The sequence below is a fragment of the Martes martes genome, assembly GCF_963455335.1.
Source record: "Martes martes genome assembly, chromosome: 4".
Classification (NCBI taxonomy): Eukaryota; Metazoa; Chordata; class Mammalia; order Carnivora; family Mustelidae; genus Martes; species Martes martes.
The window spans coordinates 116,069,316-116,097,090 of NC_137891.1; the positions used below are offsets into that span (position 1 = coordinate 116,069,316).

The following is a 27,775-nucleotide window of genomic DNA, read 5'->3' on the forward strand; positions in this document are numbered from 1 at the left end:
TTTAAGAGGATGGGAAGAACGAAGATAAATGATGTCACCTATATTTATAGTGGGGGAAGGAGCCTCAAAGACCCCGGAGGAAACAGCTGAGACCTGCAGTTTCCAAATGTTAGTTTGGAGGAGAGTATTTTAGGCAGAGGTAGCCTTCCTGCTAATGAGATTCTAGATAAAACTTCTATGTAAATTCAACCTTATCTCTCTCCACCCTGCAAAAATATCTAGAAGGGCCTGTAGTGCAGGCAAAGTCCTCTGTTGAGAGGAAAATATCCTACTATGAGCTGATCCAAGCTCCCCGGAAATCTGAAAGATGAAAGATGGCCATTTCTTTATTGATCAGATGGGGCCACCTTTCACTTTGTACACCGTCAGCCTTGGATGGATGCCCAGAAGTCTTGGGTGAATGACCAAGAATCCCTTCTTCCTCTGATTTTTCCCAGCTTCTCCCATCTTGATCTCTTCCACCGTCCTCCAGGGTCCCAGTGTTATCCAGGTTTGTACCACTTGGTTTGGACCACAAAGATCAGGATTCTTGCTTCCATTCTGCAGAGGGAGAAGTTAGAGAGGATTCTCGGTCAAAAACTTCTTAAGTTCTCCATAGGCATTGTCTGTGATCTTTCCCCTTCTTCCATGTAAAACCACTGCAGGACAAACAAGACTTCTTCTTGGCGGAGCAGATAATTTCTTACAACCATCTCTGCTGGCTTAACAGTAGGCTATGTGTTATGAAGCTTAAAGTTTTCTTTCTTACCAAGAGTAAAGAGAAGTGATAAAGGGGGACAAGAAAAACTCACCCTGCCAAATAGACCTAAAAGCAAGTGTACCCTTCCAAAGTAGTTTTTTGTTTTGCATAGTCCAATTTAAATTTTTCTATTCCCATCCTTCCTCCAGAATAGTCTCTCCCAGTGGAAGAGACGCTTTAAATAGGCATACCTTATGATTTTATTCGTTGTAAACCACAAGTAGATCATTTTTTAAATTGATGTATAATGCTCATTAAGTCCTCATCAACACCCATTTCATGTTTATTTGCCAAATTCCACACAACTGTGTGGCCAGAAATGACTAGGGCTTTGTTGATGTCTGTGGTTGAACTGCTTTATGGCCAGATTGTTCTGAACATCCATGAGCAATGCACACAGACAGGAGAATGGGTCACCCTCCAGCCTATGCCTTTGCAGAGTTACACAGCTCATGAAAGACTTCAACTTTTGGAAACCTGGTGATGTTTATTTGAAAAATTCCAGTTCAAAGGATTCTGAAAATTAAATGTCCCCAAATATGAGGTCCTTGTTTAAAACTCTGAAAGGAAAGGGAACGGATCATGTAGATGTTCACCAGTTAAAGGTTCTGAATTCATATATGGTCTGCAAGAATGGGTTCATCTCTTCATTCATTTATTCAGTTATGGGTTGTTTGCCCATTATTTGTTGAGGGTGCAAAGTCCTGGGATATATTAGTGAATAGAACAAGACAGACTGTGTACTAGCTCTTGAGGTGTTCCTGCTCTAGTGGGGAGAGAGAGGAAAGTAATAAACTAAAATAATTACAGATATTGCTAAGATGTAAGAAAGAAAAGAAATAGGAGACAGAGGTAGAGAATAAAATGAATGAGACATGCCTATTTTCAGGAAGGAAAACCACCCTCAACAGGTGACAGTTATATTGAGCCCTGAAAAATGAGAGGCTATATCATTCCTATAGTACTGAGGGACGAACATTTTCAGGAGAAGGAGACAGCCCATACCAATTCTCTGAGGAATAGAAGGAAACTTATGTGGCTGGGGTGAGCTCAGAGAGGTAGGCAGGGGCTAGATGATGCAGGATATTGAAGGTCATGATATGGAATTTTCATTTTATTCTGAAGTATATTGAAAGCTGCTGGAGATTTAAATAGAAGAGTGACATGACCCAGTCTGTTTTTTATGGCCCCGGCTACTATGCAGAGAATGGACTGCAGGAAGAAACACGTGGCTGTGGGGGAGACAAGAAACTGTTGTAACAGTGCAAACAGGCACTCAGGAGAGCATAGCCCAAGGAAGAAGTGAAATAGAGAAGAGGACAGACTCAACACACCTTTCTGAGGTAAAAATCAAAAGGACTTGCTTGGAAATTAGATGTGGAAATGAAGGCAAGAGAAAATATCATGGATAATTATAAACTTCTGACTGGGGTGGGTGATGATACCATTCGTTAAGATGGCGAAAATAGCCCCGGGTTTCTTCTGTTCTAGTGTGATGGCCTGTTTGCAGTACACACGTGGGGCCCTACAGGGTTGGCCCTACAGAGTTTTTCATTTTCTAATAGAGCTTCCTGTGGGGAGAGCTTTCTTGACTCTTTTGTACTTCTAGGGAACTAGGCACACACACGTTAGCCAAGATGGTTCAAAGGAAGACTGAGACCCATTTCAGCCCTTACTGTCAGGTTTCCCAGCCCCAACTAGTGTGCAGAGTGTTAGCAGGTAGAGCCAACTGCAGCTTAGTGATGCTCAAGAGAACAAGAAAACAACCCAAACATAAAAATCACATTTTTCCCAAGAATTAGGACTTGTGTACCAAACGTTTGACATGAGTTGCATTATTGGATGGACTGCGCAGAATTCACACATACACATCTACCAGCCATGGGAATCAAGTTCTTTAGAGAAAACCCAAATCAAAGATGGGCAGTTGCTCATTCGTCAGAGGAAATTAACTTCCTTGGGAAAGAGTACTGAGAGATGAATTTAGCCTCTCCCACCTGAGATCTGCTTCTCCATGGAAATTTGTTGTCAGAGACTCTTCCAGACCATTAAACTCAAAGCTAGTAGCTGGAAGCCAACGATTCAGAGACATTCTCACCTCTGTGGAACTTGAGCACCACTTGAAGGCCATCAGTTTAAGGTGGATTATGATGCTGGGGCCTAACCAATTAAAATAGCTTTGGGGACAGACATTTATGCTTTATTCCATAGGATTCTAGACACCTCTCTTACTGTCTGTGTGGCTCTTAATGGGAACACAACTGGCATGGGGTCATTGGCCATATGTTCTCACTTCACCAGCTTACACCATCAATACTTCTGTGCTGTGGAAAACGCGCTTATGAGAATTGTTAAGGGAAATCTTGAAAAGATAAAGACATTGCAAAAGAATAACTCAGTACCTAAAGGAGGAATGAAAGGGATTGCAGAATTCATTCCACTGCTCTGGATCCAAATCCCAGCTCCCTTGTTACTAATTAATAGAACATACCATCAAGACAAGACTTTGGAGAAATGAGAAGCACTTCAATAAGAGATACCTAAAAGGGGGACCAGGCTTTCACCATTTCCTAACCATTGTATCCCTATGTTTTCAATTCTGTTTACTCGTTTTTTATTTAATGAGATTTTTATCTCTGCATTGATTTATGTGCCGTCATCATTTCTTTACTGAGCTCTACCATTTTTTTTCTTCTATTGTCTTTTCATCTCCTTTTCAATGATTTTGTGTGTGTGCACTTCCTCCTCCCCAAGAGATGATACTACCTACAGTAACTTTAAAATTCCTTGTCAAATTCATAGAACAATCCCTCTTCTGAGTTATGTATGTTATCTGACTTCTGCTTACTCTTTCCTCTTTTGTTATATGCATATGGCTTAATGTGTTCCTTTCTGATGGTTATTCACATTTCTTAGGTTAATTCTGAGGGCATCAATAGCTTGAAGTCTTCCGTGAAGAAGGGGAGCCCAGAGCTTTAAATGTAGTGTGTTATCTCAAAAACCTTCTCACCAAATGTGCCCTCTACCCTGACTGGGCATTTCTCCTCCCCTCTGTTTAGTTAGGATGTTGATTTGTGTTGCGGTCTGGCAAGCACAGTTGCATCCTCCCTCCATCCTCCCACTGCACACCCCGTTAGCTAGGAGACTAGGGTGTCCTACACCCGGTACAGGTGCAGCCTCCACGTGACTCCCCTTCAGCTCCGCCACACCTGCTCTTCCGCTGTTGACAGCTGAGTCTGCATAGGGCCACGCCCACTTCTTCTTTGGCCACATTTCTCTAGATCCCAGGAACCTGAATGGAGGATCCTATGGATATGAAGACTGTAACATGTACTTTTTGAGAATTCTGACTCTGCTAAAATCTGAGACGGTTTCTGGGTTCTTGGTCTCCACCCTTAGTGTTAGTTTCGATTTTTAAGAACTGGCCAGATTTTGTTCAGAGTGAAGTTTCTCTATTTCATCAAAGATTGAGTTTTATTCTTTTTTTTTTTCATTTTTTCAAGTGGAGGATTTTCATTTTTTTCTAGAAAAGGTTTTTCCAAAACCTTTTTCAAGGTTTCAAGGAGGCTTGGTAACTGAAAATATTTTTATCTTGACTTCTTTAACTGAAGGTCCTCTCATTCACTCCTTGAGCCATGGCAAGCTTGTTTCTACCTCTAGTTGATCAGACTGCTTTCTCAAAGATCACTAGTGACTTCCTAATTGCTAAATTAAAAGTCTTTCATCCTGTTTCTTTTTCTGTTATCATAATTTTTTTATGATTGAAGTATAATTAACATACAGGTTATACTAGTTTTAGATGTACAATTTGAGTCAACAATTCTATGCATTACTCAGTGCTCATCGAGAAAAGTGTGCTTTTAATCCCCTTCATCTATTTCACCCACCCCACACCATTTACCCTCTGTTAACCATCTTCTGTATCCATTCACCTATCAATGGACCTATCAATGGCTGCTTCCATAATTTGGCTATTGTAAATAATGCTACAATAAACATAGGAATGCATGTATTTTTTCACTTTATATTTCTTCTATTATGGCTCCTAAATGCCCATTCTCTTGCCCTTTTTCAGTTTTCCTTCCATTACAGCTATGCTCCCAGGGTTTTTTGTTTATGTGCTCTTCCTGATCAATTCCATGCCTTCCCCAGATTTAAACTGCCCACTGTACGCTTTACTCCCAAGTGTCTCTCATCTATCCTGATCCTCTCTTGAAACTTATACCCAATTTCCAAAGCCTGCTTGACACCTGCACGTGCACACCACCACTGGCATCTCCATGTATGTTCTAAACCACTATTTTCTAATCTACTGACTCTCAGAATGTTAATTAGTGTTGTGTTATTCATTTTAAAGATTCACACATTATTAGTTTCCTAGGTTTGCAATAATAAATTACCACAAACTGGATGGCTTAAAACAATTTATTCTTCACAGTTCTGGAGACTAGAAGTCCAGAATTAAGATGTTGGCAAGACCATGCTCCCTCTGGAGTCTTAGGAAAGAATCCTTCCTTGCCTCTTCCAAGCTTCTAGTGGTTGCCAGTAATTCTTAGCTTCTCTAGGCTTGTTGCTATGTCACCCCAATCTCTGCCTCTGTCCTCATACAGCCTTTTTCTCTATGTGTATCTTTCTTGAAGCCTCCCTCTTCTTACTCTTACTAAGACACCATTCATTGGATATAGCATCTACCCAAATACAGCATTGTCTCATCTTCACTTGATTACATCCGCAAAACTTTATTTCCAAATAAGGTCACATTCACAGGTCCTGTGGGTCAGAACTTCAACATATTTTTCGGAAGGACACAACTAATCCACTACCTCATGACAAAATACATTTTGAAAGTGTTGGTTTAAGCAGAATCAGATAGATTTCGCCACTAAAGAACTCCCCAGAGCCTTAACAGGCTAATGCAAATTGTAGGGGGTTTGTTTTGTTAACATCAGATTCAGGTGTGCAACATGACTTGCTATTTGAATACACTGCAAAACAACTGCGAGTGAGTCAACATCCATCACCACACATAGCTACAGACTTTTTTTCCTTGTGATGAGAAATGTTGAGATTTACTCTCTTAGGAACTTCCGAATAGTCAATAGAGTAGTATTCACTATAGTCACCAGGCTGCATATTATATCCCCAGGACTTATTTATTTTATAACTGAAAATCTGTACCTTTTCACTCCCTTTACCCATTTTGCCTACCAGACACCCCCCCACCTTTGGCAACCACCAGTCTGTTCTCTATATTTATGAGCTTCGATTTGTGTTTGTTTGAGGCATTTTTCTAGATTCTATGTCTAACTGAGATCACATAGTACTTGTCTTTTTCTGTCTGACTTACTTCATTGTGCATAGTGCCCTCAAATTTCATCCATGTTGTCACAAATGGCAAGATTTCATTCTTTTTTTTTACAGCTGAATAGTATTCCATGATGTATATTGGACACATTTTCTTTATCCCTTCATCCATCAATAAACACTTAGTTTGTCTCCATGTTTTGGCGATTGTAAATATGCCTCAAAACACATTGGGGGTGCATTCCAACTGCTTTCCAAAACAGCTAAATATGCAGGTCCAAAAAAGGAAGGTTCTTTTCCAACTGCTACAGGTACTCCAAAACCCATTCATCTCCTTCAGCATCCCAAAGATCAAGTACATGTTCTGCTCAGCTATAAAATAAAGTGGCAAGCGTGTTGTACCACTGACATCATGGGACAGTTGCCTATAAAACCAGATTTCTGATGCTGGGCTCCAGCTGCACTTTCTCGCAGGTCATCCTCCTCCCCTGGAAGATGACCAGATGTCTAGGTGACCTCTAGATCATGTTCATACTGTGCGGCCAAAGCTGGGTCCATGACAACCTCTGGTGGGGCAAGAGCCAGCATGGCGACAAACTCCCAAGTTAGGGTCTAGAATTAGTTTTCTAGCAAGCCACAGGAAGGGCTTTTTAAAGTTGTAGTTACTTTTGGCAGAAATGTCATAGTCCTGAAGGTACTTCTCTCAGTGAAAGACAATAGATTTTGCCTTAACTTTTCTGTCTTCAGTGTTCCCTTTGTTGCCACACAGCACAATGGGGGTGTTTTCATCTACTTGAACCAGATCTCAGTGCCAGTTAGGCACATTCTTGTAAGTAACCCTTGATGTTACATCAAACACTGTAATGGCACACTGGGCCAGGAAGTAATAGCCATCTCTCAGCCCACCAAATTTCTCCTGACCAGCCATTTCCCATACATTGAACTTAATAGGTCCTCTGTTGGTATGGAACACAAGGGGATGGACCTCAAAGCTCAACATGGCTATGTACCTCTCAAGTTCACTAGTCAGATGACATTTCACAAATGTAGTTTTTCCAGTACTACCACTGCCAAACAATACAAGTTTGAACTGGACTTGGGGTTCACCTTGGGCAGTCATTGTACTGTTGCTTCCAGAAGCGTCTCTGGACAATCTGACAGAGTAGTATTTCATTCTCTTTGATGCAACTGTAAATGGGATTGTTTTCTTGTCTTTCTGTTCATTATTAGTGAGTAGAAACACAACAGATTTCTGTATACTGGTTTTGTATCCTGCAAATTTACTTATTAGTTTTCACAGGTTTTGGGTGGAGTCTTTAGGGTTTTTTATATCTAGTATCATGTCATCTGCAAATAGTGATAGTTTTACTTCTTCCTTTCCATTTTAGTTGCTTTTTATTTACTTATCTTGCCCAACTGCTCTGGCCAGGACTTCCAATAGCACATTAAGAGAGTGGCAAAAGCAGGCATCCTTGTCTTGTTTCTGATCTTCAAGGAAAAGCTTTCAGCTTTTCCCCATTAAGTATGATGTTAGCTGTGGGCTTGTCATATATGGCCTTTATTATGTTGAGGCATATTTCTTCAATACACATTTTGTTGACAGTTTTTATCATAAATGGATGTTCATCAAATGCCTTTTCTGCATCTATTGAAATAGTTAGACGATTCTTCTTATCTTACCTTCATTTTGTGAATGTTGTGTATCACACTGACTGATTTACAGAGGTTGAACCATTTTTGAATCCCTAGAATATATCCTACTTTCACATGGTGTTTGATCCTTTTAAGGTATTATTGAATTTGGTTTGCTAACATTTTGTTGAGGATTGTCTGCATATATGCTCATCGGGAATATTGGTCTATAATTTTCTTCCCTTGTGGTATCTTTGTCTGGTTTTGGTATCAAGATAATGCTGATCTCATAAAGTGAGTTTGGAATTGTTCCTTCCTCTTCTATTTTTTTTTAAAGAGTTTGAAGATTGGTATTAATTCATCTTTGAATGTTTAGTAAAATTCACTAGTAAAGCTCTCTGGTCTTGGACTTTTGTTTGTAGGGAGTTCTTAAATTACTGATTCAATCTCCTTACTATTGATTGACCTGTTCAGATTTTGTTTCTTTATGATTCAAATTGGAAGGTTATGTTTCTAGGAATTTAGCCATTTTTTCTAGGTTGTCCAATTTGTTGGCATACAATTGTTCATAATAGTCTCTTATGATCTTTTTTATTTCTGTGGTATCAATTGTAGCATTTTCTCTTTCATTTCTGATCTTATTTCCTCTCTTTTTCTTGGTGAGTCTGCTAAAGGTTTGTCAATTTTGTTTATTTTTTCAAAGAATCAACTCTTAGGTTCATTGATATTTTCTATTATCTTCTTAGTTTCTTAGTCTCTATTTCATTTATTTCTGCTCTGATTTTTATTATTTCCTTCTTTCTACTAACATTGGGTTTCATTTGTTCTTAAAATTATAGTTTTTGAATCTCCAAGAATAGTTATCATATAGGTTATTACATAGAGCTTTCCCTAAACTTAGATAACCACTAAGCCCTTTTTGGTATAGAGTCCTTCAGAAGGATAGTCCAACAATAGACTTTGTACGTTCTTTTACCATTGTTCCTCAGATTTTCATGTGTGTGTGAATCACCTGGGGATGGTGTACAAGTACAGATTCTGATTCGGAATATCTGGGTTGGAGGTCTGAAATTCTGCCTTTCTTACAAGCTTCCTAGAGCTGCCAGTGTTACTGGTCTTCAAACACATATTCTAAGCAAGCTTCTAAGTCAGAATCTTTATTTCCACAGATGTTTCTCTTCCTACATTTCCTATCTTGGTTAATGGTGTCACTATTTGTACAGTTACTTAACTGGAAACCTGGACATCAAATTCCCTTCCCTTCACACCTCCTTCTAATTCCACCTCAAATCCAACTTATTGCTAAGTTCCATTAGTCTCTTGAATCCATTTCACCATCTCCATCTCCATTATCTTTGTTCAGGACTTTTGTATCTTCCTATGGACTATGAATAGCCTCTTAATATCTCTTAATATCTCTTTGATCTTTTCTGTCCAAACTGTTGCTAGACACAGACTTAATGAGGTCAGTCCCTTACTTTAAAATTGGCACTGGTGTCCCACTGCCCACCAAATAAACCCCCAACTGCACAGCATTGAGACATTCCAGGTCCTGCAAAATCTGATGTTAGGAAATTTTGGAGTTTTACTCCCACTACCAATTCATGATACAACAAGAGCTGTGACCACATTAGGTCGAGCACCTCCCCAGAACACACCACACATGCTCCCTTCTCTGGACCTTTGTTCAAGCTCTTCACTAGTCAGTATAGTCTTTCTCCTACCTTCTCACCTAGAGGAATACTCTCATTCTTCCTAATCTAAATATAATTTCCCTTGTTAAATGTCCCCCAATCATAATAAATTTTTACCTTCTTTACATCCTCAAAGATTTTTAAAATATTTTACATAAAGTTTCTTAAATGTTGCCTATAACCATTTATACATACGTTTTTCTGGTTAGCTCCTTAAGGGCAGTGATCATGCATGGCACAAAATAGATGTTTATTTATTCCTTTATCCATTTTTTTTAAATGCCATATACATGTGATAAATGAGTAATGAAGCATGAGCATATTGGGTGGAGGAGAGTCAAATTGCTATAACTTCTTTTCAAACCGAGGTGGACTCATAAATAATGTGGGCGCTAGGGGTGTTGGCACGGTCAAAAATCCATGTATAATTTTTGACTCCCCCCAAACTGATAGCATACTGTTGAAGCCTTACCAATAACATAATTAACCTACACATATTTTTTACATTATATATACTATACGTGATAGTATTAAAATAAGTTAGAGAAAAGAAAATATTAAGAAAATCTTAAAAAAAGAAAATACATTTACAGTACTATCCTGTATTTATTTTTAAAAAAAGGAGAAGAAGAAGGATATACACACAGTTCAAATCCATGTTATCCAACGGTCACCTATATAACCAGATAGGTGCCTCAGACCACCTGAGGAAAATGCAGATTACTAGAAGCCAATCCCAAACCTACTGAAACAGAATTTTGAGATGATGGGACCACAGAAACTAAATTTTAGCAAGAAATCCAAGTGATTTTTATTCAAGCTAATGTGTAAGAACCAGTGCCTATAATTTAAAAGTAAACAGTTCATTGTGACCAACTTCTGCTCCTAAAGATTTAAAAATATTTAAGATAAAAAAATCTTCTATTAGGGTGGCTGGCTCAGCCATCCTGGATGGCTCAGATGGTTGAGCATCAGACTGTTGGTTTCAGCTTGGGCCATAATCTCAGGGTCATGGGGTGAAGCGTGGCATGGGGCTCCATGATCAGCAAGGAGTCTGCTTGAGATTCTTCATCTCCCCCCTCTCAGCCTGTCCCCTACCCCAATCAAATAAATAAATAAGTCTTAAAAAAAAAAAAATTCTCCTGGTCAAAGTTGAAAACTCTGTAAAGCAACGAAAAAAGTTCAGCTCATATATTTAGCATCAATAAAGAACAAAATCATATAAAGATTCGATAAGTCTTTTGAACCAAAAACTTGCTATTGAGCTCATGATAGTTCTTTTTTAACATTTTCTGGACAGTGACAATTTAAAGCATGTACATAGATGCTAATTATTTCAGTAAAGCTAGGCTATTCCAGTTGCCACATTTTTCTGAGGCACAAGAATTGTTTTTAAGTTCTCTTTTTTCTCTGCAGTATTTAAAAACAACTGATTCCTAAATCACAATTGAGATCACCTACTCTTTGTTACTAGGGATCCACACAAAACTGAAGGCCATCTTTATGAATATAAGAGCTAAATGAAAGTTAAATTGTCACATTCTTTACCATGCTGCACACTTCCAGAGTTTCATTAAAAAAAAAAAAAAAAACCCACATAATTAGTTTAGCTTTACCAGGAAAAAAAAATTTTTGAATGACAAGGTCAGGCTCCTGACCTTTTAGTAAATTAGAGAAGATTGCCATAAATTGCACAATATAATGAAACACCAATTTGCATATTTGCTGCTATATTAAAAGGGATCAGTTTTAGCTCACAAAGCAGAACAAACAAAAACATGCATTTTAATAACTCAAATTACTCCCAGGAAGTGACCCTCAGCAGAAAGCCTGATTATCACTACTTAATTAGAAGCCTTGGAAATCTAAATCCTCCTTTAAATCCTATTCTGGGTACAGTGAAAGATGAAGCCATGAGTTTTGTCTAAGATTCAATATTTACTCTTTACTAATATGTTTGCTGGAGAGACTTCCCAAGCATTATAAAGACATGCAAGAAAAAATTTAATATTCAAAGAAAGAGTGCACAAAACCTGTGTTGGCTTGCAGGTGCAAAGCAATTAACAAGCTGGCATTTACAGTACTTTTAATTAATTAATTAAAAATGCAAAGCTGACTTTCATTTCTTTAAATGTTTGAACATTTTATCCATCAATAATAAAGCACTACATGCTGCTGGGCGACAACAGCTGGTAAATGAAAAAAGTTAGTCCAGTGTTAAAGTAAGTGAAGAGATATTGGGAATTTGCTAGAGCATCTTTATCTCTTCCTTCCCCCCAGCCTGCCCCCTCTAAGGATACTATGAAACTTCGTGTCAAATGAGAGGGGAAGTGGCTTTTTGGCTACTCTGAGTCATAAACTGACAGTGACAATATTTGATGTGACATAGTAACCTTGAATGGGAATGAAAACAACAAAGCTTATTACAATTATGCTCCCCATTAAGGACCTGCCGCTCTGTTTCCTTCGGGGAGCGGAGTTGTTTGGAATTGAGGCTGTGCACCTCCATCTTATTTATAAAGGTTAAAAACATAATTAACAGAGGGAATTTCAATAATTCGCAAATTACATTCTAATGTAATGCTGCCGTGACTAATTTTACAGCTGGACGCTGCTCGAACAACGACGTTACTGGTCCCCGTGAACACATTTTTGGTCAGTACATATTTAAAAACAACACCATTAATGTACTTTAATTAAAACATAAATACTACAGTGCTACCTCGGTAGGCATTCACTCAGCTGGAACTAACTGTATTTGCTTAATCTACAATTTTAGATGTATTAGCAAAAATAAATGTTGGTGAATGTAAGAGCCTGATTACATATCTTGGGTAAATTGGTGATAATGAGTCAAGAGACTTTGTGTTCATTCACATATATTAGAATAAGAATCATTATGAAATTAAAGCTAAGATTAATCCTGCTAATGACACCACAGAGCATCTGGGAATAAGATAACCCAGATGTCAGATTCACTGTGCTACTGTGCTGCTATTTGATAGAGTAACCCTTGAAGTGTTCTTTTAAGGAAGATAGCTGCTACCCCCCCCCAGTCCCAGCACTTGAAATGCAAATGAGTGACAAGATAGTCTAATAATGAGAGCAGATTCTAGCAGTAAAGAAAATGAATAAATTAAAAAAAAAAAAACCCTCTGCACCACTGATAAGAACAAGCAGCAGGCACCCTGATGTCCTCAATTAGGGTGGATGACATCTGCTGAGCATTTCTCTCTAATAAAGCCCTCACTCGGTATTCCAAAGCACACGATTCTAACACTGTTAACATTTTAATGTCCTGGGCGTGCGTGGTAACATTAATTACAAGATGATTTGGATGACTTCTGAATCTCTTTTATGTCTTCCGCAGAAGAGAACACAGCATTGCAGCTTTGATATCATAAATAAAATGGGGACGCCTGCCAAGCATGAAAGGTATCCTGAAGTCACTTGCGTCTGCTGTGTTGTCCTGAACCTCCGTAGCCAGGCAGAGAGAATCCTCTGGGCATTTACAGAGGGTCAGTAGCTATGCATTTTAGGGGGAGGCTATGTGGCTCTCAAGGATTTTTTTTTTCCTTTATGCTAAAGGTGAACATTTTTGTTGCTGTTTTTAATTCCTAATGAGCTTAAAGTCCAATTAATATTTTTCTAAGCACAGTTTGCCTTCCTAATAGCTATTTTCATGAGCTTTGGCAAATGTCACCAGGGCTTTCTTGTTTGCTGGCTGGAAGATGGGAGCAGTTTTGCCCCTTATTCAACAGACTAGCACAAAGCACTGGCACTACAGGGGACCCGGGGTAGAAAGGGAAGTTGGGGGACGCAAGAGAAAAGAAATTTGTTGGTTCCCCTGCTACATAACTAGCACTGTATCACCATCATTCCTACAAAGATACTATGATTACCTCTATTACACGGGGAGGAAACTGGGGCACAGAGAGATCATGTAATTTATTTGCAAGTTATTAAACATGAAATAAAGAGCAGAACCAGGATTCAAACCCGTGTCTGACTGAGCTCAAAGTCCATGATCCCACTGTTCCTCTTCACTACACCCATGGCAGTCACCAGGGCTGTTGCCAGATGCCCCGGGTCTCATCCTTTGGGGCATATGATAACGTTAGGTTTCCTTGCCCTCTTCTCATAGCTGTGTAGACTTTTTTGACTGACGATATGCTAACAGAAGCTTCAGAAGTCACTGTGTGGTTCACCCTGACCCCTTTTCCCTATGAGGAATCACGAATGTCTCTCAGCCTGGATCTGAGGATGACTTGGAGCAGAGCCCACAGCCAACCTATAACAGACGTGAAGAATGAGTGAGAAATAAATGTTATTTAAGCCCCTGAGATTGTGAAAATATTAGTTACAGCAGCGTAACCTAGCCTATCCTGACAAATATAATACTAAACATGTACAAATCTATAAAGTCCCCAAGTGACCTCAGGAATGGATGAAGAAGGATGGAAAAAATAAAAGTGAGGGGAGATGTGACTGAAAAGGTGGCCCAGGAACTGTAAGACCTGGGAGAGAAAGACTGCATTGCTATTAAGCCTAACAAGTGCCTCTTACATGTGCGAATGGCTCCCCCTAGAGTTTGGCAGTGCCCAACCTAGACCATGGTGAGCAGGGGCCCTGCCATTTCTAGCCCTGCTACTTTGAGAACATGGCTCCCCACTCTTTTTACAGATTAAGCCAGATTTGCAGGGTGTGCTGGGTATAGAATTCATATTCAGTCAACAAACATATGCCCAGCCCCAAAAATGAGCTGGCTTGCTCAAAACATCAGGAACAATTCATCAACACATGTATTAGGGCACTTGTCCATGGATCAAAATTAATCTTGATGGCACATTACTGTCACCAGATACATAACAATAAAATAATGTTATACACAGTCACGGAGATGTGTATCCAAATGTGAAGGGAAGAAGAGAAAAGACCCTTTTGGGTTTTCATAATCAACTCACTGCGGTAGTGATTTACTGCCACCACAGGAGGGTTGTCGGAGGGGAAGAGAGAAAATGAGATACAGCAATGAGACAATACCTGTGAGAATCGAGCCCCTTTTCTCTCTTGTATCTCTTTCCTACCTCTGTTTGGACCACTCCCGTGAAATATCCTAATTCTCTGTGCCAACTCAACCCCACTCAAAAGGCCTGCAGTTTGCCAAAATAACAAATGACCAGGAGCTTCCCAGTCCCCAGCCACCCATCAAAAGTTCTCCAGAGTATTACCAAGGTTCCAGAGCTAGTCAACTGCGTAGCGCACTTAAAGAACTGAAGCAAGTAGTAGAACTTTATGGAACAGAGGCAGAATGGATCTCAAGCAAACAAACCACACACAGCTGCAGGTCCCCTCCTTCACTATCCCAGTGGTACCGTCCAATGGCGGCATTCCTCTGGGGACCACTAGAGAAGATTCTCAATGAGTGAATCAGCTCCCAGTGTCTGGTAGTCCCAAGTTCTACCTATCCACCTCCACTTACAAGAAAGCTGGTTAGTAAGAGTCAGAGTGTTGAAGAAAGTTTTTATCTTGATTAGGACTCTAAACCCAGGTGTGTAGAGCACCTCAAGCACTTCTAAAGATGTAGGAAAAAGGTACACTTACATCCACATTCATACTCCAACCTAGCAGCTCCCCAATGAAAGGGATTCAGTCCCAATATTTATGTTCTAGAAAATGAAGTAACCCGATATAAATACTTATGAAGCCTACTCGCAACATCACCATGACCTTTCACTGTATCGTGCCTTAGCCTGGGGCCACCTCCTTACCAAGAATGCCTTCTGCTGGGACTCGGTGAACGCCCACTTGTCCTTCAAGATACAACTCAAGGGTGCTCATAAAGCGTTTTCAGATCCACTCAACCAGAGGAGCACACAGCCTCCATTGTCCCGCTCCTCTCTCATACCACGGAACTCACTCTCCTGTTGTAATCACGTCACACGTCTCCTCCTCCACTGGATGGAAGGGTCCTGGGGGGTAGAGGTGGGGTGGTTTCCCCCACCCCCAGCAGGATGCCTGCCACACAGGAGGCACTCAGTACCTCCTTACTGAATATTGACAGTGGAAGCAGATTTAAGATGCTGTGCCATCTTGGAAGATAAATAATACCCATATTTTCTTATTGGATGCTTACGGACTGGCTCAGCTATTGCTTCTGACAGACATATAGCGCTTTTTATCTCCCCTTCCAAAGGCTTTGGCATCACCTTTATACCTTCCCAGATACTTATTTTAGTTTTTTAATAAGGTGTCCTTAGATGAGCCTCATCCAATTAGCATTATTTTGTGCCCGGCTGTGACAAGATAACTGGAAAATCAATGAAAACAAAGGCTGAATGGCCTGAGTTCTCATGACTGAGTGGGCTCCTAGGTGTCTTTTACACAGAATAATTTACGGAGGCATCCTTTAAGTACAGGCACTTCCATCTGTTTCACCTTCACTCTTGAGGGGAAATGAAATCAGAAGATATTTAGTCTGTTGCCAACCTAATATTTTTAACCTCTTCTTCCCAGTGTTTGGAACTCTCAGTCCCACATCTTTGAACAACACCTCAGCAGCAGGAGATGAATAACAACAATCGGGGTCTTGTCGACTTGGTGCCAGGCAGCATGCTAAGGATTTCAAGGCTCAGTGAACTTGGTCTGGTCGGGGTGGGGGGCGGCGGGGAGACATGAGGCATTTAAAAAATAAATGCTAAATGGAGATACAATCAGTCCCCGGGTGAAAAAGACATAAGGGCACTCAGCCACAAGGGGGACAGAGGAGGAAAGACCGGGCAGACAATAAAGGGAAAAGAAGAGAGAAGAAAGGGAGTCTAGGTGACACACGACCCATGCAGAGCTGTGTAGCAGAGGATGTGGTGTGAGGTGAGGCATGAAGGCAGGGGCAGCCTGTCAGAGGGCTCCTGCATGTCATGCTGAAGATTTGACTTTGCTGATAATGGGGAGCACCTGAAGTTTGGAAGGAGGGGGTGACAAAACTCAACCTGCATTTCAAAAGGATATTTTTTGAAGGATATTGGGGAGGGAAGGCCATTGGAGGTATCATTAGGAAACTTTTGCAGAAACTCTAAATAAACAAATCATTGAGGGTTTTGTTTTTTGTTTGTGTTTTTCTGATGAGAATAAGGACAAATTGATTGTCTGGGTAATGATTTCATTCAACAGAATGAAAGGTTAGTGCTGAATTGGGTCCAAATGGCTATAAAAATTAAATTTGGAAAGAGAATGTTAGCCCTTTAAGACTGTGAACACTGGGCTTCTCTTCTAGAACATGTTCAATGTCAGTGGCAGATGGGGCCCCATAGTTAAGCAAGGTCGAGAGATGTAAACAGAAAACCAGGATGCTGTATATTATTACATGCTTTCGTAGAGGTTTGTACATGAAAGTTAGCTGAGAAAAGGAAGGATTGGATACTACACTGGAAACAGGAAGAGTCAGATCATTTCCCAAAGGCAATGTGAGATGGGTCCTGAAGTATGGATAGGAGTTTGTCACCCAGAAAAAGGGAGAAGACAATCATTCTTAGTTTAAGAGGGGAAAAGGCACTATGGCAGAAGTGTCTAATTCACAGAGAGGATGGCTATCCTTCCTGAAGGGAATGCTGTTTATATAAAATCTCCACAAAAATCAGTATTTTCTTTTTAAACATTTATTTTTTTATTATTTTTAAAAAGATATTTATTTATTTATTTATTTATTTATTTGACACAGAGAGAAAGATCACAAGTAGGCAGGGAGGCAGGCAGAGAGAGAGGAAGGGAAGCAGGCTCCCTGCTGAGCAGAGAGCCCGATGCGGGGCTCGATCCCAGAACCCTGAGACCATGACCTGAGCTGAAGGCAGAGGCTTAACCCACTGAGCCACCCAGGCACCCCAAAAATCAGTATTTTCTTTAATAAACTTTCATGAACCTGCCATCCATGAATTTATCTTTACTTCTTTAAAAAGTCAGTTCTATCTTCACCTCTTGGGACTATGAACTCAATGCTTATCATTAACTGCTGCTCATTCCACTGAAATTCACTTCATTCCAGTTTCAGGGAGTGTGTCTACGAGTCCTGCTTTTTCAAGAATTGTTGTCGAGTTTATATCATATCTATTGATACTCCTCATCCTTCAATATCAGAGAACCTTAATTTCTTTTGTTCATATTTATGTATGTCTGTATTTCTTTTCTCATCCCAAATCCAGGTTCATTTGGACTAATAACTGGCTCACTCCACCCACTCTCACCATCTGGAAACTCACTGTAATGAAATATGAACATCTCTCCACATATTGCCCCCTATCTCTGCCACTCCCCCCCCCCCCGTCACTAAATATTACTCCTTGTTATAATGCCTGTTGGTGTATCAGGACATTTTCATGTGTATGTTAGCTTTCCCATGTTCCTGAAATAACATACCATGCACAGATTCGATCCAAGAATTCTAGAGAAAAAGGGCCCCAAGGACTATATTATATGTGGCATCATAAACCCAAACATTTAATTATTTGACCTGCTTCCCCAAATTATTTCTCAATGTTTCTCTAACTATTCTTGACAAGCACAAGGCACAGTAACTCTTATTTAACCACAGTTGGTTCTTTACTGTCTCTCTTCTTTCTTTCCTTGGGTAAGAGAGTTCCTTTAATAAAAGTGATTGTCTCAGAGGGAACTTAAATCCCACTGCCTCCCTCCAGTGCTGCACTTAATGTTGTATGTTTAACAACACCTGGGGGATTACACTTAAATCCTGGAAAATCTTTAAGCAGCAACACACTGCAACGGGAAACTCTCTGTCCCCCGAGATGTCAGGGACAGGGAAGAGCTAGAGAGGTGGGCTGTCTGAGAGAGGGGGACGTCCAGAGGATGGAGAAGCTACTTGCAGGATGGAGCAGAAATGTGTGCAGGCTCCCCTCCACACCCGACAGATGGACCAGGCACCAGGGTCCTCCCAAGGTCTGGGGTTTGGGAATGAAATGATCAGATACAGTCTCAGGAAGATCCAAGTGGTCTGCATGACCATGTACTGCACCCTGGCCTGCAATCAAGATCTGATTTATACCCTCCCAAAGAAGAAATTTTTGTCAATTTTAAAATATCCTCTAAATGCGGTTGAACCGGCACGCGTAGACGCGTGTGCTCACATGCGTCCACACCTGCACCCGCGCACACCATCGCTCAGTCCGGGACTTGATAAACTTTGTTTCAGCTTTCTTCATTGCCTCTAACCAAATTTTCCCTGGCTAAAACTAAAACCCACTTCAGTTTAGCTCTGCCTTCATGGTCGAAGGAAACAGCTGGTCATTCTTTAGGAAAAAAAATCTGCACTCAACACTTTAGATAAAACACGTATACTTTTTTTTTAAGTAAGCCCAGAAGCAACCCCGGAAAGCATCATTATAATGACCTCTTAGACTGAGTCTCACAAAACCGAGGTGCTTTCTTCATCCTTCAAACATCTGTTGGGCACCGACTCTGCACAAAAACTGTGCTGATGCAGCATTATTAACATAGCACGTTAAATGACCGGCATTTATTAAGGCTCTAAAAACATCCACAACTCTGACTGACTCCTATGACAAATGCATCACTGACTATTGGCAAAGATTCTTTGGACTACAAACAAATAGTTAAAAATAAATTAAAAGTTTGGGGTTTTTTGGTTTGTTTGGTTGGTTTTTTTTAGTGATTACACTTTTCATAAAATTCTAGTGGGCACTGTCGGCAATGCTTGATCATACCAAATAAGGAGAATTTTTGTGATGCAATGAAAGAAGAGAGTCATTTTCTTCCTTTTTCCAAGATAGAAAACTACCTGGTAATTTGTGTATATCCAGACTCTGCTCTGGCAAGTAAGTTCAAGGACATAACAAGTAATAAACCAATAAGTATTTTGCCTTCAAAAACCCATTGCACGTTTTACCCCCTGAAGTACCAAGGCTCAAGAAAAAGCAGTTTTGATATGAAAGAACAAAAGAACAGGTATGCTGAAATGTATGAGATGAATTCAGTCTAACTACAGGGGCACAACCTCCCCCTACAGAGTCACTGAATTGCCCCACATGCTGGCTGAAGGCCGTAGCTCAACACATCTCTTCCTTATTCCGTGGCACATTAGCATTTTCCTGATTTCCTACTCCATGTCAGAGTTTAAGACCCCCTTCAAAGTTCCCTTTTGAAGCTGGGTCTAGCTAGGTCTCTGGCTTTTCTGTCAAATGCATAGAGAAACGCTTTGTGTACTAATATTCAGTGTACTTAGGTGTTTAATAAATACAAAAAGTTGCCCAACTGAGGAAAAGATCACTGAAAATTCTGTTTCTAGAGACACCTCAGTGACTCAGCCAGTTGAGCGGCTGACTCTTGATCTGGGCTCAGGTCATGATCTCAGGATCCTGGGATGGAGTCCTGCAGCGGGCTCCACACTCAGCACGGAGTCGGCTTGAATTGTCTCTTTCCCTCTCCCTCTGCCCCTTCCCTGGCTCGTGCTTGCACTCTCTCTCTCTCTCTCTCCCTCTCAGTAAATAAAATCTTTTAAAAAATTATATTTCTACATTAAAGAAACTGATATGAGGCTTAATATTGCATAATGTTTGCTTTGGTTTTGGACAGTTTATAGTCGTTCCCCCACTCTCTTTAAAGCCGTGAACATGGAAATACAGGTCAGCCTTCCTACTAAGCCAAGAGGTTTCATCCTGTTTGATCTCACAGATAGAACTTTGGTGGAATTTGGCTATAGTTCCATCTTAAAGTAAATTATATTGCTGTTAGCTTTTATATATATGTACTTGAGAGAGAGAAAGGGAGAAGGAAGGACAGAAAGAGAATCTTATCAGGTATCACAACTGTGGAGCCCCTCGGGGTTCCATCTCACAACACTGAGATCATGACCTGAGGTGAGATGATGAGTCAGATGCTTAACCAACTGAGCCACCCAGGTGCCCCTAGCTTTTTAATTTTAAATGAATAGTTTTCAGAAGAAACTTCATCCTTCTTGTAGAGGTTCTACAGCCCATCTGTTCATCAGTCATTTCCACACTGGTGCTGATTGTGAAACTCTTTCACTGTTCCACCATCCAGTCTCCAAAAGATTACGGAGCACCAAGTCTCTGTGGATGAGGGACACACCAGGAACACAAAGATAAGTAAGTTGAGTGTCTGTCCGCAGGGCGGTCACAGTTTAATATGAAATACCAAAGAGACCAAGTGGTTTGCTAGAGTACAAATGTGTGCAATAATAAGCCCCACTGACTCGGTTTCCTCAAAAGAAACGTCACCTTTCCATCTTTTTGATCCCAGTGTTTTCAATGACTAAGGCAATGAGTATTTTCAGATGGGGGCCTGTCATTCACACTTGTGAAGCTATTGCTAAATCCTAGGAATCAAAGGGCTAGAAAAAGATGTAAAAAGAAGGCTAATAAGTTCTCTGCTGACTTCAGGATCTTCAGTCCCTGTCCCCTCTCATCCCAGCATTACCATTCTAGGTCATGTAATTTTTAAAAGCAAAAGCTACTCAGAACCAAATATAGAAATCTCTGGAGAATAATGAGGACCAGATGGCTCTGATCCTTGGCTTTCTTCGAAAATCTGTTTTCATGATAACTTATCAGCACACTTCCCATTTCTTTGACATAGGGAAATATCAGTGTTCTTTTCCAATACCTGTTTTTCAGATGAAAAAAATAAAATGTAGGCCACTCAGACGGAATGAATGAAGACCTACCTTGCCACCACTAGCACCACTCTCTGGGCTGTTTAGAGAAGACAGACAAGCACTTTTTTATACTTAGATGTTGCCTCAGAAGACAATTAGTACCAGTTGTTATATATTGCTAAAGGGCGTGGCTAGAAAATATCTCTTCCAACCCAGTGGTTATTATACTCAGCGGCACTGGCCCAGTTCCTCATGGGTTCGTAAATACTAATCAAGCAACAGGTAGCCTTTTTCATTTACCTTGGGGCACATCATGCCGTAGTTTATCTTGCGGGTAACGACAGACCAGGACACAGGATTGCTAAAGCTGAGCGTGCTGCAGCTGAGTTTTGTTTTTCTCTTGTAAAGTCAGGCATCGAGTTAAATCTACTTCAGCATTTCCCAGGCTAGCCTTATTAGATGGAGTAACACTGTGGGCTCTTGATCACACATTTGTTTTGACATTCGAACAGATTCAAAACTGTATTCTGAGTTGAAATCCGGACTTTTCTAGAGACACTCTCTTGGCTCCTTGTAAAGCAGGAACAGAGCCCTTCCCTCCAGGCCACCTACCTTACTCGACTGCCACAAGTTAGCCTTTCTCCGTTGTCTGTTAAAACAGACAAAACACACCTGCTGTGCTGTAGCTACTTTTCAAGGAGTACATCCTACCCAAAATCCCAAGCAAGAGGAATGATACTTGGGAGGATATCCTGGAAAAGAGAGTCAATACCTTCCTCCAGGATCTCCAAGTTCCACTCCCGGGTTAAGCCAGGTCACAGAGAGCAAGGTGCTGGGATGCATTGTTTCGATGGGCTGCAGCAAAATGTTTTTCCTGAAATGGCAGTTTGGCAGGGTATAACTGGCTTATTTTTTAGGGACTGGACATAAGTAGTATGGATGCTCTTGAAAGTAAAGATTTGAGAAATGGTTATGTAATAAAATCTCCTGGTCTTGGTGACTGATTAGATGTGAGCTAGGAAGAAGATCCAAGAAAGCCATTTAGAAAAGAAATTTGATGACACACAAACCATAGCATCAATATTCCCCAATATGAAATTGACACCAAATGGCATGAAATTGACAACATGCCCATCAAACCTGGAAAAAAAAAGAGAGAGAACCCAGCAATTTCATCAAATGTAGGAATAAACAAAGACTCATGCATGACAGGTTAGTTCTCACCAAATACAGATATTTTTATTGACTTCTACCTCAATGGGAATATTTCAATGAGGAAGAAAAAAAGCCAGATTGTTTGATCAAAAGAAAGCTATGATCTCAAAGTGGACACCTGCTATTCAGAGAAAAATATCCGCACAAATACATAACAAGCTATTAATAGTAATTATCTCTCGGGCTCATGTGTTAAAAGAGACTTCCATTTTCTTGTACGTTTCTATAGTACTGGAAATTTCCTAACAGTCAAGCGTTTTTAAGCAGAAAGAAAGCTTAAAAGAAAACCAAGTGGACACTTCAATATCTTTCTAATAAATTTGAATTCTCTCTCTGCGGTCTTCTTCAACTATCAGTACCAACTGAAGGAAAGCTGCTTTCATTTTACCTGTGTCTGCTGGACCAGGAGATGCCAAAGAGCTGAGGTTTAAGGGGGAAAGTGTGACCTCCAGTATAAGAACTAGAACACAGCCTGTCCTTTGGCAGGCCTGCTGCTTCTCTACAGGGGATTGATTACTCAACAGAAATGGAAAGCAGGCTCCTGGTGAATCCACTATCTGTCACCCACAAGCAACCCTGGCCCCCAAAGCCTGAGAGCTAGGTAGGAATGAAGCTTCCTGTCCATCTCGGCACCCGCTTCCTCTCCACCCCAGGTTCTCCAGAGGTCGATCTTCCATGCCACGTTCTATACCAGCAGCTCCAGGGAGACCATATCTGGGACCAAAAGGTCAGCCCACCTGGAGGTTGAGAGGGCATCTGCCCGGGCCTTGCAAGGGCTGTTAGTTCCACATTTGCAGATAGAAACTTACCCCCTGTTGCTCACACTGATGAACCTAATGGTTTCCTGGCAAGCCAAGGTTCACAGCCATCTGCTCTGTTGGCCTCATGCCCACGCTGAAGGTGGTGTGCTCTGTTCAGACGGAGTGGGCCATGGATAGCCACCAAAGAGAGGACTGGAAAGTAGGACCAGTGAATGCAGTCAGTGATGCCTTATTTGCAGGAAGACTTCCTGGTAGCTAACAAGGCCACATGCAGAATACATGACGTGCTGCATTATAAGGCAGCAAATCTACCGACTGTTGACCTGACATCATTGAGGCTGCCTTTATTCTGTATCCCTTCTAAGTGGTCATCGAATGTGGAATTGTGAGCTTAGAGGAGGTAAAACCTGGCTGGCTGGACTTCTTCTGAGTGACCAAGTGCTAGACAAAGGTTAGAGCACCATGTGTGGGGGAACCTTACCTGAGATATGTGGAAGCAGTTTATTAAACTGTGCCCAGAGCTGGATCTCATCCTCCAGTGAAGCACCACAGGAGGGAAATGGGCCTTTCTATAGGCTACTTAGATATGGTTGCCACACACACACACACATTCACACACACACAGTTAGTATATACATATACTAAAAATTTACTGTTTATCAAAAATTCTAATTTAGCTGGTGACCTGTGTTTTTATCCTCTAGCTCTAATAACCCTACTCTTAGACCAGGCTAAAAAGGCAGGGTGGGGCAAGGAGGCAAACTTAAAGAGCTTTGGAACAAGCCTAGGACAGTTGGCAGAAGTAATATCTCAGAATCAGAGCAGCTTAGAGAAATCCTCTTTCATCTGCAAATACTCCCTTACCTATGACTGAAGTGCCTCTGGTTGTTGAAGGATTTCTACAGTTTAATCGTGTTTTAAATGACAATGGCTTCTCTCAAGCTTTATCTTCTATACACAGGCACTTCTAGCCAAACTCTTGTCCCTACTGGTCATTGCAAGGCCACACACTACCCAGTCACTGCAGCCACCTAGAACAGTCTAGCTTCCTCATCAGTGCTTTAGGTCAGATAAGCACAGAGCAAAAAAGAACATCAACATAGGAAGCAGCGTAACCTGGGCCTGGATCCCAGATTTGCTAGTTAATAACTGCAAGTTCTGGGGTGAATTTCTTCATCGTTTAACAAATTCCAAGATTTTATTTCTTCATCTTCAAAGCATGAGCCATAATCCTGCTTCATCAGGATATGAGGAGAAGGAAATATGATCATATACTAATGGGAATTATCTGAACCATAGCAGTTACTTAAAAACAACAGTTACTATTACTCCTGTTGTTGTCTATATATTATTCACGGCTCAGACCCCAGGCACAGGAACCTAGCAACCAACCGTGCCTGGGTCTGAACCCTGACTTTCTCGAGCTCTTTTTGTCTCTGTCTCTCATAAGCTTAAGCAAGTTATTCTGCACACCTGTGCCCTAGTTTACCCATAAGTAAAATGAGCATACAGACGATGCCTAGAAAACAGAAAGTGCCACGTAAGCACTGGCCATTATTACTGGCTTTCGAGAAGCATTCCCAGAGCAGGATGGCGCAATCCCGTCTGAATGTCTTTAGCACTTTACCAGTCCCATGTGCATTTAGCTCCTAGGTTGCGTCTCATCCTCTTGACTGTTCTCACAACAGGAGCTCATCGAGTGATGATGAGGGCGATGAAGGTAAAGCAAACATGTAGGGCACTGTGTGAGTAAGCACACAGGCGAGTACTCCAGATGCTGTGCGGACAGACAGCAGGTTACCTCTATTTACTATGTCTACTGTGTGCCCGGCACTATAGTAGGTACCATATGCACCCTCTTTCATTGCGTGTCCTATCAACCTTATGAGTTAGGCCATTGGCTTTCTCTCTTACAGATGGGAAAACTCAGTTTAGAGAGTGTCAGTAATTTGCCTTAGCTTGTGCTGCCCATAAGGTATTTCAATATTCATCCTCGGGTGATGTGGAGGAAAAGGAACCCTTGTGTCCTGATACTGGGAATGCAAACTAGTGTAGCAACTGTGGAAAACAGTATGGAGTTTCATCCAAAAACTGAAAAACAGAAGGACCATTTGATCCAGTAATTCCACTACTGGGTATTTACCCAAAGAACATGAAAAAAAGAATTCAAAAAGATATACACAACCCTGTGTTTACTGCAGCATTATTTACAATAGCCACAATATGGAAGCAGCCCACATGTCCAATGATAGATAAATGGATAAAGAAGAGGTGGTATGTATATATATGTATGTATACACACATATACCACCATGAAATATTACTCAGCGAATACAGAGAATGAAATATGGCCATTTGCTAGGACATGGATGGAATCAGAGAATATTATGCTAAGTGAAACGTCAGTCAGAGAAAGACAAATACCATAGGATCTCACTCATATGTGGAATTTAAGAAACAAAACAAACGAACAAGGAAAAAAAGAGACAAAGAAGCCAACTCTTAACTATAGAGAACAAACAGGTGCTTAGCAGGGGGAGGAGGATGGGCAAAAGAGATGAAGAGGATCAAAAGTACACCTGTGATGAGCACTGAATAACATACAGAATTGCTGAATCACTTTATTGTACACCTGAAATTACTGTAACACTGTATGTTAATTATACTGGAACTTTAAAGACCAAATTTAAATAAGAAATAATTATAAAATTTTAAAAATCAAAAAATAATTTCTTTTAAGTAGGCTCTGTACCCAGTGTGGAGCCTAGCACAGGGCTCGAACTTATGAACCTAAGATCAAGAATCAGAGACTTAACTGACTGAGCCACACAGGTGCTCCTTAAAATTTTAAGATTTATCCTCAGGCAACCAGACAGTAGAGCCAATGCTCTAACCCAGCCTGCTGTTCCGCCTTGGACAAATCACTCAAATTCGCTGAGCCTTAGTCTCCCTAGCTGTGAAATACGGGTGGTAATAGTGGCTCCACATTGCAGTGACGATGAAATGAGGTCATTCGCATGAGGTGCTTACCACCACATGTGTTTTGCGCTCAGCACATACCCAGCAATTACCAGGTGTTAACAGCAACTTGCAACCTCGGGGTTGGGAACATACCCTTTAACTCCTGCCAACCGAACACAGACCTGAAAAACACACAAGGAAAACCAAAGCTTCTGATGCCAGGAATGATTCAATAACTGTCACTTTTAGGTCTTCCCTGGCATTCCCTAAAGGAGTCTTCATTCTTCTTTTCCACTGTGTAAAGTTTTCATTTTTATTTTAAGCTTTTAGTTAAATTCCAGTTAGTCAACATACAAGTGTATTCATTTCAGGTGTACAGTATAGAGATTCAGCACTTCCAGATATCGCCCTGGGCTCATCACTGACAAGCACCCTCCTTAATCCCCATCACTAATTAAGCCCTCCCCCTCCCCCCCCCCCCCCCCCCGCTCCTGATAACCATCAGTTCATTCTCTATAGTTAAGAGTCTGTTTCTTGGTTCGCCTCACTTTTTTTCCCCTTTGCTTGTTTCTTAAACTCCACATATGACTGAAATCACATGGTATTTGTCCATCTCTGACTTATTTCGCTTAGCATAATACTCTCCAGCACCATCCATGTCATTGCAAAGGGCATCATTTCGTTCTTTTTTATGGCTGAGTAATATCCCATTTTAGATATAGATATATAGATATAGAGCCCCTCTTCTTCATCCATTCATTAATTGATGGACCCGTGCCCCCTGATGATTACAGCAACAGCATTACCTACAACAGCCCACTTATGGAAACAGCCCAAGGAGGCTTCATGCCTAACCTATTGCCTCTGCAGCACATTCCTCTCCCTCTCCAGGAGGTTTGTGTGCACTCCTTCGCAGGGAAGGGGGTTTTCCCTGAGACAGGAGCCCGGCGCTCCTGAGTGGAGGGGGCTATACTCAGGACAACCAGGACCAGGACCAGGACCAGGGCCTGGGCTTATCACACCCGGGTCTCCTTCCACACAGAGTGGGCTCCTGCTCTGCAAGAGGTCCGGCCAAATCCTGGGCTGGCTTCCGTGGCACCGCTCTTTCCGGAGTAGACCAGAGTGGCTCTGTTTGAAGTAACACTTACCTATCCCTCTCCCCAGGTGACAGCTCAGAATCCTCTACCCTGCCCCCCACTTCCCCTGTGCTCCTGGGCCATTTACCAACTCTTTTTTTAACCTCAGTTTGTTTTCTAGTCTGTGAAAACAGGTTAAGAACAGTGACTCACAGAGCTAGATTAAAGATCAAAACGAAGTGACATCTTTGAAAATGCCAGGTTCACAGAAGGCATTCAATATTTTATTTATAAACAGGTTTATTAATATGTTAATTAAGAAAGCACAATTCTAATAGCTTTACAAGCATCAGCTATTTGATCCTCATAATAACCCTACTGATGTAGGGATTATTTTCATCCCCCTTTTAAAGATAAAAACACCAGGGTATAGAGAGCCTAAATAACCTCGCCAAGGTGACACAACGAGTAAGTGACAGAAGTGAGATTAGAAGAACCCAGGCAGATTTCCTACTTTTATCCACTACTGCAAGTACTAGTTATTCTTTCTTCCTCTCCATTACAGATTCTCCTCTTAGATCCCTTAGGCTAAATATATTGTCCCAACGGTGTTTTCCAGTGATGCCATATTGGGAGCCCAAACCATGACTCCCCAAGTGGTAACCACGGCTGCTGGAGAGGTTAATCTTGAACAAAACCCTTCACAATGCTTCTAATCTTCCTTGGCCTTCCTTAGAAAAGTATCTGTTTCT

General features: G+C 41.0%; 1 pseudogene across 1 annotated transcript; it reads right to left on the reverse strand.

The window, feature by feature from the left end:
* Nucleotides 1-333: 333 nt before the first annotated feature.
* On the reverse strand, nt 334-7,163 carry LOC308341670 (GTP-binding nuclear protein Ran-like; annotated as a pseudogene). The gene is made up of 2 exons: nt 6,446-7,163; nt 334-540 (listed from the first exon to the last, which is right to left on the reverse strand). The product of its transcript is annotated as a GTP-binding nuclear protein Ran-like (transcript).
* Nucleotides 7,164-27,775: the final 20,612 nt, after the last annotated feature.